Below are 14,202 nucleotides of genomic sequence, written 5' to 3'. Positions count from 1 at the left end.
GTGGCATCTAAAGAAGTGCTAAAGGGCTGGGTTTTGGTTTTCTTTTTTTTTTTTTTTTTAATTCATAATTCAAAGAGAGAACAAACAACTTAATAACATGAAAACATTGGAGAAGGAGAAGATTAAAAATGGACAAAAAATAAATGTAATATGTAAGTTTCTAGGGAATAAGCAATGCTGAGGAAAAAGATACATTTGGAAAAATTCAATGGAGACATCATCATAGAGCTAGAGACTGAGTAAAGCCTAGGAAGCAATAATCCTGAACATATTTGGAGCATACAACAGTATGCCTTCCACTGTCATCAGCATAGGTATCTGTGTAAGCTTAACTAGTGACAGTTTTTCTTAATGCAATGGAAAAATGCTCTTTTCTCAACAATTATCAAATGCTAGCAGGTAAAACTGATAGCAAAAATCAGATTAGGTATGTTCCAGATACATATGAAAGACTGCATCATATAATTAATTCTGTGCTCCAGAGAGCTCCTACAAAGAAACATGATGACATTTCAAGTAATTTAAGAATAGTCATGAGATGCCTTTTTTTAAAAATTATGACAAAAGATAGATATGACCACAGAGTGCAAACAGGAACAGATATAAATATTGAGGACAGAGAGAAATCATCCGAGGGTCATGAAAGCAGCTCACAAAAGAACCAAGGAATGAACTCTGAAAACAAATTCTGGAGGGGAAATCAGAATAAATTTGTTAGCAGAATGTGATGCATTTGACTGTGGAATGTTTCTCTAAAAGCAGCACCCATTCAAAAGCCATTTGGCATGGATATTTAAAATGTGCAAAGACAAAACTTTACACTGCATACAATACAGACTAATAGCTCTTCAGTGAAGACACGGTGGAGAGATGGAGAGAGTGCAAGAATTCAGAGAAATGGAAATAAAGATCTCATTAAATAAAGACATCATTTTAGTTCCAAAAGAAGGGACAGAACTAATCCTACCCTTGAAGACTGATGGGGAAGAAGCATGAGATGCTTTTATTTATGCAGCATGCTCTACTGTTACACACCATTTTTACAGTACATAAACAGTTTACAGGTTTTTCTACAGTCTTGTCTGAAAAAACAGGTACTCGTCATAGCAAGACACAGAAAACAAAGTACATGGAATATTTTGCCAGAGGCACTGGATATTTTACTGTCCATTATTGCAATGAAATTAGTGTAATTAGACTGGTTTCACTTAAAACATGAATAACCACAACTTACTGGAACTCTACCATCCTGTTTTATGTTTCCAAATATTTAATCCATGCTGCTGTTCTCTCGAAGAGAATCTAACAAAGTAAGAATACCCTGCCCCCAGTTTTCTTATGCAGTCTGTGAATAATGCCTAGAGTAAATAGACAAGCACTGCTGTGGCAGTAAAAATTACAAGATTAAGGACCTGCTAAAGAAGGCAGCACATTCATGACCAGTAATGCAGCACAGCTTGAAAATAAAAGTAGTATCATTAAGAGATTTTCTTTCTATAGTATCAAAACTTTGATATATTTTCTATTTGTTTTCATCATGCTGAGCATATTGATTTTGGGGACAGTCACAAGGGCATCTCCTTGAACAAATTCTACTCACAATAAACAAACCATTCTAAAATGTTCATTTAAAAAGAACATATCCAATATAAAAACAGCATTCATTATTACTTAACAACTTTCAAAGAAAGAGTTCCTTTTTCCTTCTGTATTCTTCAGGATGTTGGAATAATAATTTTGATTTTTATATGCAGCAACAGCATTATCAGATAATGAAGATATGCATAGGTAGACTGGAATAAGTGTTTTACCAGTAAAGGTATATTTAAAAATCAACAAAATGTTAATTGGTGAAGAATAAAACCAAAACCATGCTAACATTTGGCTTTAGCTGGGGACAAGAAAGAATGAACAGTCAATCACAGTCAAGTACCTATTTTTTTCTAGACATTTGATATTGTATTGTCATGTCCATATATGACATGTCCATACAACCACAGAAGGTGAGCTTTACCAGTGTTCTATCCCAGGGGAGCAAGCAAATTTAAAGTACCTCTCCATCTCCCTGCAGTAGCTACTTGCAACAGAACAGTTTCCCAGATCGTTTTTTGTAAGTTGTTCATTCCAACATTAAATAGCAGAAACTTCATACTAGTAGTATGAATTACTTCATTAAATAAGAAGGGAAAATATAACTCATGATCTGCTTCAGGATATCTCAAGCATTTGTTACATTTCATTCAATACAAATGAACTCAATTCTCATCCAAAGACTGTCCAGTTAATGGATACCTAGAAAGAAATTCACCTATCATTTTGAAATGATACTCAGGTTAACAGTTTGGATGCCCATGTAAAATCAGTGGCTTAGAGAATTCTTGTGGTAGGAAAATATGTATTCCTACCATTGTGGGGGCTTGAAGCATCTGCAGTACTTTCTTTGCCTCATGCCTTGTCATAACCTTAGTGTGCAAAGTTGACAAGAATCCACTCAAGTATCATTACTTATGGGCTGATTGGTAGCTTGTATCAGTCCTGAAGTCATATACAAAGAAATTATTCAGAAAGTTTAAAAGGCAGAAAAATTCACATTCTCTTGTTAGAATAGGAAAAGTCTGTCTCTTAGAATAAAATTATACCAAGTATCTTTTGTATATGAGGTCAGATGCATGTAACACCCTCTATAAGGCAACTCCATGCAGCAGATGTATGTAAATACATCACACAGAAACAAAAATCAAAGTTTTGATGTGAATTTCTATTATAATCTCAAAGCATGTAATCTTCAACCATAGCACAGCAACAGCACAAGTACATGCCTCAGCTATTACACACTCAGATTGAAGTGCAGCTCTTCCTTGATAACACATTATGTAAAATGGGTACAGTAATCAACTCTGCTGCTGCAACAGTGTATTCAGACATATCTGCTTAATTGTCTACACTTTTACTACATTTCACTCCTTTAGCTCTGAAGAGAAAATATGGTAAGAAATACTAAGTGATGGCATAGTTCTCCACCACCTTCAACAGTGCAAGAATTATTTCCTTACTTCTTCATTATTGCTGGTTATCTAGTAAGATCTAAAAGTCACAGATAAACCTAAGGAGAAACATCCAATAAACCCTTAAGCTGAGATCAACAAAGCTTCCATTAAATGCTAGCAGGAACAGAAGTGACAAATGTAGAAAGAGAAACCATATTAATAAATCTGTGAAAGAGACAGATACCAGAAAACTGAGAAATGACGGCAGAAAAAAGGCATTTGAAAAATGTTTCATGCTTCCAGAGAGGATACAGGCTTGAAGGGTACTGGCAGAAAGGAAGAAAAGAGAAAATAAGTCTGTACTGAGCTTTTAATCTTTCCTTAATTGTACTGAGAGTCTCCAGCATTATCCCCAGAGAGAATTAAGCATAAAAGACTAAGTTACTCAAACAAGTTCCTTTATAACAAGTCCTTTCAGAACAGCATGACTTCTTTGAAGGACTCCATTTCTGAAAGATTAGGTCACACAAAAATCATATTATAATGCATATTTTTCTTATGCTAAAACAAAACTGTACCTGATTCCACTAACCTGCACTCAGGAATACGTGGATAGGACTCTGTGGGAATTAACAGAATAGAGTTTGTTTGACTATTTTAGTTAATACTTCAAGAAAATGGTTTGTGCTGGTAGTCAGAAAAGATAATTTTCAAAGGTCAAGAGAGTGGTGGTATGCAAAATTAAATAGAAATTACTTGGGAAATGGTCAGAAGTTAAAATGTCAGCAAGTTGAACTATATCAGTAAGTACTAGATGCAGGATAGCAAGGTTTCACTTTAAATGCTTATTATTTATCAGCGTAAAATAACTGTTATATAAGCTTGGCTTAAAGCTATGTACATCATCTAGAAAGAAAATATTATTTTATCAATGTAATTTGAAATTAACAGAAATAAAGTTCATTCAGAAGATATTCAGTGTGTAAACTGTGAGTTTCAGCTTTCTTTTGACTTCTTCACTTGGGATTTAACCAACCAAGTATTTTAAGCAGAGTTCAGAGGAAATACACACTAATGGTCGTATCTAATCAGGCATGGGATAAAGGATAAAGAAACCAAGCCTTAAGCACTACACCAGACTGATGGTATGAATCCACATACTCTGCTAAACCACTGATATCAGCAACAGCCTGTAATAGAAATACGAGATGGAAACTCGAATTTTATGAACATCCAATTCATGACATAGTTCAAAAATGCATATAATGTGCCTTAAAAGGCACCACATCTTATGTGATGTTCTTCAATATTTGTGGCATAAACAACTGTTGACCAAAAGAAAAATATTTATCCATAAGCACACTTGCTTCCATAAATCCCCTTTAGATGTAAACATTTCTGAGGGTCAGAATGCACTTTCACATTCCTGGTGAACAGATTTCCAGGAATTTTGTTGCTCACTGAACTAATGGAATTTGAGCAATACCCACTAACCCTAAGAACTGTAACTGCTGGAGTTTTACTGCTCAGAGATTGAAATGAGGATTGATTCAAAAGCAAGCACATGAGCTGTTTGGGGTTTTGAAATCTCTTTCTTTTCTTGATATCTGAGTCTGGCCATAATCAGCACAGATGACAGACCGAGCCCTGTAATTCTTATTCTCTGCCACGGGAGAGATATTCCATATTTAGGTCTCAGTTTTCTGTACCTTCCTTTTCAAGTGTACCTCAGGGATGCCTAGAGTTTGCAAGGCTTTGATATCATTTCCCTCAGTACAAATACTGGGCTGACCATTGTGTTAAGCACCCCTGAACTACTTAGCCACAAAATCATTTGAGTGATTCCAGCCTCTTGCTCTCACGTTGTATCAGCTGTGTCAGAGGGTAGAAACTGTTACAGAACTGTTAAGGCCAAAGATAATTGAACTCTATTGCCGTCAGCCTGTGCTGCACATTATACAAGAAGAAAAAAGCAATTAGTAATTACCTGGGCTGAAATCTCATAATGCTCATTGATTTCAATATGGTAGTGTTTCACCATGGATGAAAAGTGGGGAGGAACCAGGCTAAGCTGTCTAATAGTCACTGAACTCTGGTTATGACCAGGAAAAGATATCTATGAGAACTGTACTATCTAATGCAAGCAAACCATTTTGAACCCATTTATTAATCCATATGCCTAAACAATTCATAATGTCTGAGCTTAAGTTGCTGAATGCCCATTCAAGGAAGTACTTACTAAGAAGAGAAGAATTTACATTCCACTAAATAGGACCTGTATGGCTACATGAAAGTGAACATTTTAAAAATATTTTTATAAAATATTTTATAACTACACCAGACTGTGGGAATAAAAAGGAATAATACATACTACAATACAACAGCCTTGCTTTCAGCTTGTGTTAATCTGTTTAAGGTCATCCACTTCCACAAAACTCATTGTCAATAATCTCTAAATTTTTTTAATGCTGGCAGGTTTAAGGTAATGGATTTTAAAAATGTCAATATTAAAACATATCCATTGATCCAAGAAATGGTATCAGATAATTTGCCTCACCTATTACACAGTACAAGCAGAAAGCACCCATTGAAATGCAGAATACAAGCACACTCTCTACAGCAATGCTTTGGAGGAACACACCACTTGTATCAATTGCTGTAAAGCAACAAAAAACTCAAGCTTCTAAGGGCTTACTATTTTTGTTAATAACCTGGAGACAAACAGGTTAGATAAACAAAATAGATAAACCTTTTGTATAAGAAGAAAAAGTACAACTCGTCTGAAAAGTGACAAAGGCCTGAGATGATAACACCAACCAGAAGATCAGGAAGGGTTCATCTCTGAAATAACTCATTCAAATACAACCCCATAGCTAAAGATGGTCTGTGTTAAATCCTGAGAAGTATAAGCAAAGCCCTACACAGCCGATCACGTTGGTATCCAATTCAAGGCAGGAAAGGACGCTGCCAACCACAAACAGCTAGAGCCAAAACTCCAGGCAATCTGACACTGAAGTTTGACAAGGCAAATTTAAATTTGCCTTGTAGCATATACACACACAATATATATCAGATACACAGCAGATTATATATGCATGCATATCTGAAAAAACACAATTCTCTTAGGCTTTTTTTCCCCTCTGTGACAGAGGAGAATGAGAGACATATTTGATAGTAAAAAGTGTATCTGGGAAAAAAGCCAGAATCTATTTTATGAGCTTCAAATGTTATGATTCTTCTGAAAGACATTTTTACTTAATAAAAATGAACTAATGAAAGACCAGAAGTTTGTTTCCTGAAGTAATATTCATAGACTCCCAGTTGTGTTTTGCAATATATGTTTTTTGCCATTTAGCATATCATGCTTAGAGATACCACATTTAATAATACAATCTGCTGAGGATGAAAAGTATTTTCTTTGCTAATAAAAAAGCTGGTTATAGAAAGTGCAAGTTTGGCAGTAAAGCTTCCAAGAAAAACTGCAGCCTGAAAAACATCTGCAGACTTTAAGTGTATACATTTCAGTTTGTCAGATGTTCTTCTGTAATTTAAATATTTTAAGAATCAATCAAAATACTTTATTTTCTTGGAAATTGGATGAATTCGTATTTTTCAACTTTACCTCTAACCATGATAAAATACGAGAAAACCAATAAAGTCATTACTTAACAGGAAGACTGACATGCTTTCTGGATGTTTCAATTCTTTTTTACCCAAGATAAATAAGTCAAGCTTTCTGCAATATTATTTGAGACCTTTTGAAGTGCTAATGAACATATAAACATTTATATGGACTGCAAATAGGAATGACAATACATTTTTGCACAGCATCTGGATTCAACAGGGGGTTCAAGCAGATGGTCATTATTACAGTGATACAGAATTGCACCTAAGAGAAATGACATGATAGGATGGTTTAAGAGAAGTCACATCTACACAGTCCTGTTTCACCTCTGCACAGTGATCAGCAACAGTCACAAAATGTTGCTTTTGAAATAGATTCAGAATAAATCAGGAGCCTGAGATGCAAATCAATTGTAGGCATGACACACAAGAACATGCACTAGGGAAGTTTGCTGCAGAGAGACGTGAGGAAGGATCAAGGCCTTTCCAATTAGCTTATTATTTCTCAATATTTTCAGCTGCTTAAGAGGTGATTGAAGCGCCAGTGACTGTCACCTTAAACCAAGGATAACAACAAAGAAAGGGACACTCAGAGTTAAAACTAACTGGATCTTTTCCAAGAATTCTGCCTCATTGATAATATTGAAAATCATAGTAATGGCACAGTAAATAATCTGAAACAGAGCAGACAATTACTGATTATGATTTTTTCAGTCACAATACTATTATTTAGCAAAGGATTTATCACAGCAAGACTCTACCAAAACATTTGTACGCTTTCATCAGTACATATCACACCAAGAGAAATGCCGCATTACTGAAGGGAAAAAATCTTGTTCCTAGATAAGTTTTTCCACTACCAATGGCCAAGAAGGTTACCTTAGGAGACAAAATGTCATAAACAGCGTTCACAAAATCTGTATCTATTCTTAAAATACGTAGTGAATAATAGACCCAAATGAAAGCAGCAGTCACTGTGGTGCTATGCTGACAAACATGGCTGGTTCTGACGTATGTTTGGCAACCAAAGGGTAAATGCTACTTCACGCTCATTTAAATCTGCTCTACCAGACAGAGCAGCACTCATTAAAATTAGAAATGAATGACAAAGAAAAACTAGAGGAAGAAAAACTAAAAGCATATTATGGAGATGATCAAAACCAATGTAACAGCAGTACCAAAGGCCAGAACCTGCTCCCACGTAGCTTCTAGTGTATTAAATCAGTTGTGTTGTATTCACTTGAAATATGTTCAATTCATACCAGCAAAACTGGGAGCATTATCTGGAACTTTTTCTTGGTATAATAACAATTCTGGAATCTTTCCCTGCTGCTCACTTGCATGCTTTCCTAGTATCAACATAAGGTATGAAGGTGGGATGTTAGCTATTTTCACAGCTTTGCTCACATCTAACCAATTCTGTGTTTACTGTCATATTCTAAAACTGGGCACAGGGATTTTTTATATTCCTCCTCCTTCCATTTGGTCCTACAAGAAAAAAAAACCTATCATCACTTCATTTTTCAGTGTCTCACACTAGCTCTGTGCCTTTGCATAAAAATTTGTATTTTTTACCAGCTGAGATTTGCAGACAACATAAAGCAACAGATTCCACACAATTGGGTCCTTCTGATGCCTTAAGTTTTAGCTTTTATATTTTTCAGATCAGTACTTCTTTAGTGTATAACTCCAAAACTCCACAGACTGTCAGCTACTGTTCTCCCATTTTACTCAAACAAAACAATTTCTCTCTAGGCCTGAAACTCGAGGACACCTCATTTTCTCAGGCACCAAAAAATGTGAACAGTGAAGTAGGGGGAAAACTGGGGCAATGTGACTCCATTATCTGAAGCATTAATGGGACAATTAACCTCTGATATGCAAGCAGACCAAACTTATATCTGTCTGAAAAAACTGTGACAGTTGTCCATCTTGGGTATGGTCTCCTGCACTGCCCAAGGTGTACCCTTCGAAGGCTTTTCAATAAATACCTACCTTTATCCTTTAACTCTGTCTAGCCCCTGTTCTAGGTAGCCTCTCCAGGCATCACTTCCACATCTCTCTTCTGTGTTGTATTCTGTATCTGATAACATGAGATGATTCTTCCTTATTCTGGCAAGATGGCTATCTGGGAGGTTGGTGAACACAGTATTCCAGGTACATTGAAAATGCAGGCTACCACAATTTGATCACTTTCACATTTCTCAAATAAAATCCCATTAGAGAAAGAAATCATCAAGGAATCATTTGAGCAGTCAATGGAGAGAGTGACATGAAGCGGGTAAAGACAGCCGAGTGCTCCATGACCACCTTTTTATACTTCTGTGGGTCTCCAAGCACTTGACTATTTTAAATCACATGATCACCCATCCTGCAAAGCTAAATATTCTGTATTTTATTAACTATAGTTTTATACCTCTACTGTGTTTGCCTATGGGAAATCAGTAAATCAGGGCAGAGACTTCTGCAATTGATTACTGGGCAATAAACGGGCAGAGTGGTACACCATAAATCAAGGTGATAGTTTAGGGGCTGGACATTAATCTGATTTTTTCTTTGATTCCCCCCTTCCAATATTTCATTTCTCAGATCAAGTTTAATCTCTCACTCAAATGAACTGGAAAGAATTTCTGGTATGGAATACTCATTGGTAAAAAGGTATATTAGAAAGTACTGACATTTACGTGAGACTTCTAATACTCCTTAAACATGTTAAAGTGTTCAGGAGCCTACTAGAGAAGCAAGAACATTCTCATGTAACAATGCAATGTGTATTTTCCAACAGCCTAAAGCAAGGAAAAGGCTGCATCTCTGAAATGCTGCCTACTGCATTACACTGCAAAACACCACGCGAGATGCAGCAACATCCTTTGATAAATGATGCACTTACAATATGACCAAATGGATAAAAACAAATTAAAGTCCTTCCATATTTATTTTCATTACTGTATTTTTACAGTGCCTTCTGCCTACTGCCATAATCCCAGGACATAAAATGAAGCATAAAATGATATTATACCTTGATATAAGAGGTGTGATTAGATATACCTTAAAGTGACAAACTGATATCCCAGACAATTCCAGTGGTCTCAACTCTGATGAACTTAAGCCTTATTCAGAAACCCCACAGACCAGTGCTACAGCACCCCCTTTCATACATGTACCTCCTACATAGCAATCCAATGAAACAGTGCGTAAAACTTCTATTCTGCCAGATCTGGTTTTAAATTAGCTCATTAAAACCTAGCGCTCACAGTGCTCAGAAAACAGAGGGAGTAAGAAAGCTGCTTCTCCCAAAGCTATCATTACAGAGCACTTCAATCTGCTGAGGGCTACTGAATTAACAGCAGATGGGCAAAAGCAGGAAGCAAGTTACACTACAGTTTATCAGTTTAGAAGATGTGTAAGTACTGCTGAATAGGGATTAAAAAAAAAAAATTCATTCTGACCTTACAAGGGCCAAGTCTCCCTCTCCAAAGTCACAGCATAACGAAGTAATAGCTGCTCTTCATTTACTCAAGTGTTTCTCAAGGCATGTTCAGTGACTTCTAACACAGCCTTATAGCACACAAAAGGAAATTGGTTATTTGTATGTTATCCAAGGAAGGCTGAGTAATACACTGTGGTAGGAAAGACCTCTAAAAATAAGTCACCTCTCAGCAGATTCACTCCCTTCCTGTCTGGGTTTGAATCAAGTTTGCAACTGCATGAAAGGACAAAGCTTGAGGATGAACTATGGAGAACTTCTGTAATGATCACACCATTCAAATACATTCATCTCCCTCCTACTCCGTTTAAAAGAATCCAGTTATTAGGGGTGGAGCAAGGTAGTGACCCAACAGGATGTGCGTTACCAGAGTTCCTCATGTGTAGCCTCTGGCTTTCATGTTTATTTTTGGATGTATTTTCCTTTGTGCTTTGAAGTAGTTGTCCTGGCAAGGTGGCTAGCACTGCAATCACTTATACATGCTAAGGAAGGAAAGCAAGCCTCATCAACACAAATAGTATTTTTTTCCTACAGAGTCCTAGATTATCTTGGAAGTCTACAGTGTTGTAACAGTAAGTTACTTTTTTTCATGTTTATTAGTGCTCTTCATACACCGAAGCCAGGGATAATCGGTGCACAAAGGAATGTCACCAGTGATCCCCATAACCTACTAGTTCTTCTTCAGGGAACAGTGTTCAGCTGTGTGAGAATTTAGTGTGAGATTTCATCATTTTTAATCCACTGTAACAGCATTGATAGACTAGTCTCCAAGGATGAGTAACAGAGAAGATCAACAGATGTTCCCCAACAGGATGCTACTTCAACAGACACAGTCATTAGAGAAAAAACTGGCCCATTTTAATTGGTAATTGTTGTTATCAGGACAGCTGTTATTTGTTTTGACCAGCATCCCCTGACTGATAGATATGAAGGTCACAGAAAATCTTTCTGTTCTTAAAGGGCTTACTAAATATGGGGCTGCATGTAATACAGAAGGATCTTACTGCATTTTTGATAAATATCCTATCTTTTCCTCAGAGTATTTAAAGTTATAAATCTAGCAGATTAATACTGCCCAAAAAAAAGGTCAGTTTAGTAGTAGCTATCTCTTTTTTTCAGGTATAGACACAACTACAGTTGTACTCATAGAAATTAATACCTTTGCTATATATTGTGCATTAAACACACCAATAAAACACATCTAATCTGGGAATCATCCTACCAATACGACTGCTTCTTAGAGCAATACAGCTAATATGGGATAAGTTACTTCTCAATTTAAACAAAACTCAGAAAAGTCTGCAAATTCGCAGTATGACATTTCAGAGATCCTGAAAATTCTTTCTAAACTTAGAAACAATTAAAATAGATAATCTTTCTCTCAAAACCTAGTTTTAGGATATATACTAAAAGTTTCATAAGCAGCATAATGGATATGTACTTGTCTTTCAAAGAGCTACGTAGATTTGAGGTACAAAATATTTGTTGCAAATGTGAACCTCATCAGTAGACTTCAGGATTAACCAACTGTTAGTGTTAAGAAGAAGAAGGATACTTCACAGCTTTTAGTCCTAGCATTTCAGATTAGTTGCACAGTAAATTAAAGTCAATACTGAATCAATTTCTGTTGGTTCATTTTCCAAGATTACATTCACAATCTAAAAATAAGAAAAAATATTTTAAATTGCAGTATTGGATTTTCTTTCTTCTGTAGGCCAAAAATCCTTATTTGGTTAACAGAGTTTTGATTTTTTCTTTCCCTCAAAACAAGGAAATAAATTTCCTCAAAAATGAATTTTTTGGGGAAAAACAAACAAATGAAAAAATAACATATATTGTATTTTTGCACTTCTATTATTAATCATAAAAATTCTACATACATAACATCAGTTAACCATTTTAAGGATACTAACCCTACAATTAATTTCAGTTGTTCTTATACTACATTATTACATTATTTTGGAATTATTCAACTTTTTTTTTTTCTGGATAAACTACTTCTTTTTATGAATTAAATTCTTTTATGTGGAGAGCTGAAATTTGCCCACAGTAGATTCTAGCTTTTATAATATCTGGAATGTAATGAACTGACATTGTTGCCTTTCCCCATTTTTCAATGGTACCATATGTATTAAATAACTGTGATCCACTCTTGACTTTGTATGGGTTTTCATTAAACACAATTAAAATCTGAATGACACGTAAGAATTAACAGTTTCTTCATACAGACCTTGTCACAGTGAAGATATATGAATCTTAGGATAAGACAGAAAGAACAATGCAGCATCCAAAACATAAAAAAAAGTCTCCCTTTAGAAATGTATTTACTTTTCTTCAGGTAACAATAATATTAACAACAATATACTGCTGGTGCTACTGCTAATATATTTTGAGAAAAATTTCTTACATAATTTTCCGTCTATTTTAAACATTCTCTGTTTATCACGTTAGCTGCAGTTTATGCAGACTTCAGGATTAGTAGGTTGCAAGGAAATAAATACAATCTTGAAAAAATGGACAATTTTATTATATCTGAGACCAAGCAGCAAAGCTGTATTTCATTGAATAATTTTCCACTCACTGAGAGCACAGGGATAGCCTCCTTGAAAGAAAGCACATCAAAATATATGAGAAGTTCACTGTAAAATGGCACAAAAGGCAAAGAAGCACCACAGTCTAAACCGTGGTCTATGACTGACACCTGCAGTATTTGCGAAATGTTCTACTGTCCAATTTCATAAAAGCTGCAACACACAAGGTGTGTGTAAAGCTGCCTATGATCACTCCAGTACTTCTAACACATATCAGCTTCCCCAAAAAGCATCTATCATTAAAAAACTCAGCAAAATCATCAAAAGTGCAAGAAACAAAACTGTGTTAGTGATGAAAGAGCAAATAATGTTGAAATTTTTGTTTTAAAACAACTTTAAATATAACATTTAAAAATTTTTAAAAGGGAATCTCCCCACCTCCAATAATCCTGATAAAGAACAACAATCTCTGAATGCTTACCATGAAATTCATATGCATTCGAGAAATGACTGTGCTTATACCAATTAAAACATAAATTTAAAAAAAGGTTTAAAAACCACAGAAACCTAAAATTTTATTTATTCCCCCATCATTATCTTGTAAAACACTATCTACATTATCAAATTTCTGACTACTGGCAAGTCCTGCATACGATAAAACAGATGAGACCACTGGCACATTTAATCTTTTCATGCCAAGGCCTAAAATTACAATGCAGCTGCTGTAGCAAAAAAATAATTCATTTGAACTGCAAAAAAAATATTGCATTATCAAATTTGCTGCAAAACTTCAGTAGTATTTTAATTTAGCTGTAGAACTTGCCAAAAAACAGTACAAATCCTGACTATGCAATTCAAAGAATGATATCTGATATTGTCAGGGCAAGCATGTTTCACTCACAGAGTGGTCATCAGTGCCTTGGTCACACTGCACCATTAACTATGCTCAAGGTAACATCTGTAGGCAGGTGATGAAAGTGCTGTTTCCTCCATCAGTGTAGACAGCTGTGAATTTGACTTTTTTTTGATACTGACTTTAGAACTGCCTTAGAACAATTATTTGGTGTATAATACTGCTCTTTCTCAGGAAAAGAGAAAGAAAAAAAAATAAAAATCCATCTGTCTGCAGTTAGAAGCTGAACTACAATGTTAGAACCAGCACCTATTTCTTAAATACAGTTAAGGTCCCTGGACCTGCAACTTTAGGGCACTGTCACACCATTTGGCAGCTTTGCACAACACCTACACTTGTACAGTCACCATTTCAAACAAGCTGGCAGTACAAATCGGCAATAGTGTTGGCCCGGCCAACAGGATGCCTTCCAGCTCCATCATCACTTTTCAAATCCAATGTAATGCTTGCAAAAATGCAAACAGATTCAAGTTCAGTAACTTTCTGCAGCAACACATTAATGAAGTCTTCTCTGCATGGATACCAAAGTACACAGACTACAGAATGAAGAACCTCAGCAATATGCTCTCCACAAAGGAGTTTTAAGGGAATTCACATGTAATCAGTAAGTTCATTTTTAAGTGATCTTGATCCATCTGCAAATTCTAAAACACTTACAGC

The 14,202-nt window shown here is 35.6% G+C and overlaps 1 protein-coding gene across 4 annotated transcripts in view; it reads right to left on the bottom strand.

The window, feature by feature from the left end:
* The window catches only part of RAPGEF4 (Rap guanine nucleotide exchange factor 4), a 145,136-nt gene that overhangs the window by 109,617 nt on the left and 21,317 nt on the right, over positions 1 to 14,202 (bottom strand). Inside the window, exon 1 of one of the 4 annotated variants that reach the window (XM_088058880.1) lies at positions 10,061 to 10,157. The exons of the other annotated variants lie outside the window; for them this stretch is intronic. The gene's annotated coding sequence lies outside the window, so the exon portion shown is untranslated. Of the gene's footprint in view, positions 1 to 10,060; positions 10,158 to 14,202 lie in introns of those variants that run through there. 4 annotated transcript variants of the gene reach the window in all.

Source organism: Pseudopodoces humilis, chromosome 8 (genome assembly GCF_049639895.1).
Source record: "Pseudopodoces humilis isolate 2021_Gansu_Grassland_sample_001 chromosome 8, ASM4963989v1, whole genome shotgun sequence".
In the NCBI taxonomy this organism is placed as follows: Eukaryota; Metazoa; Chordata; class Aves; order Passeriformes; family Paridae; genus Pseudopodoces; species Pseudopodoces humilis.
The sequence above is the reverse complement of the archived record's forward strand: the minus strand, read 5'-3'. Positions and strand labels throughout refer to the sequence as shown.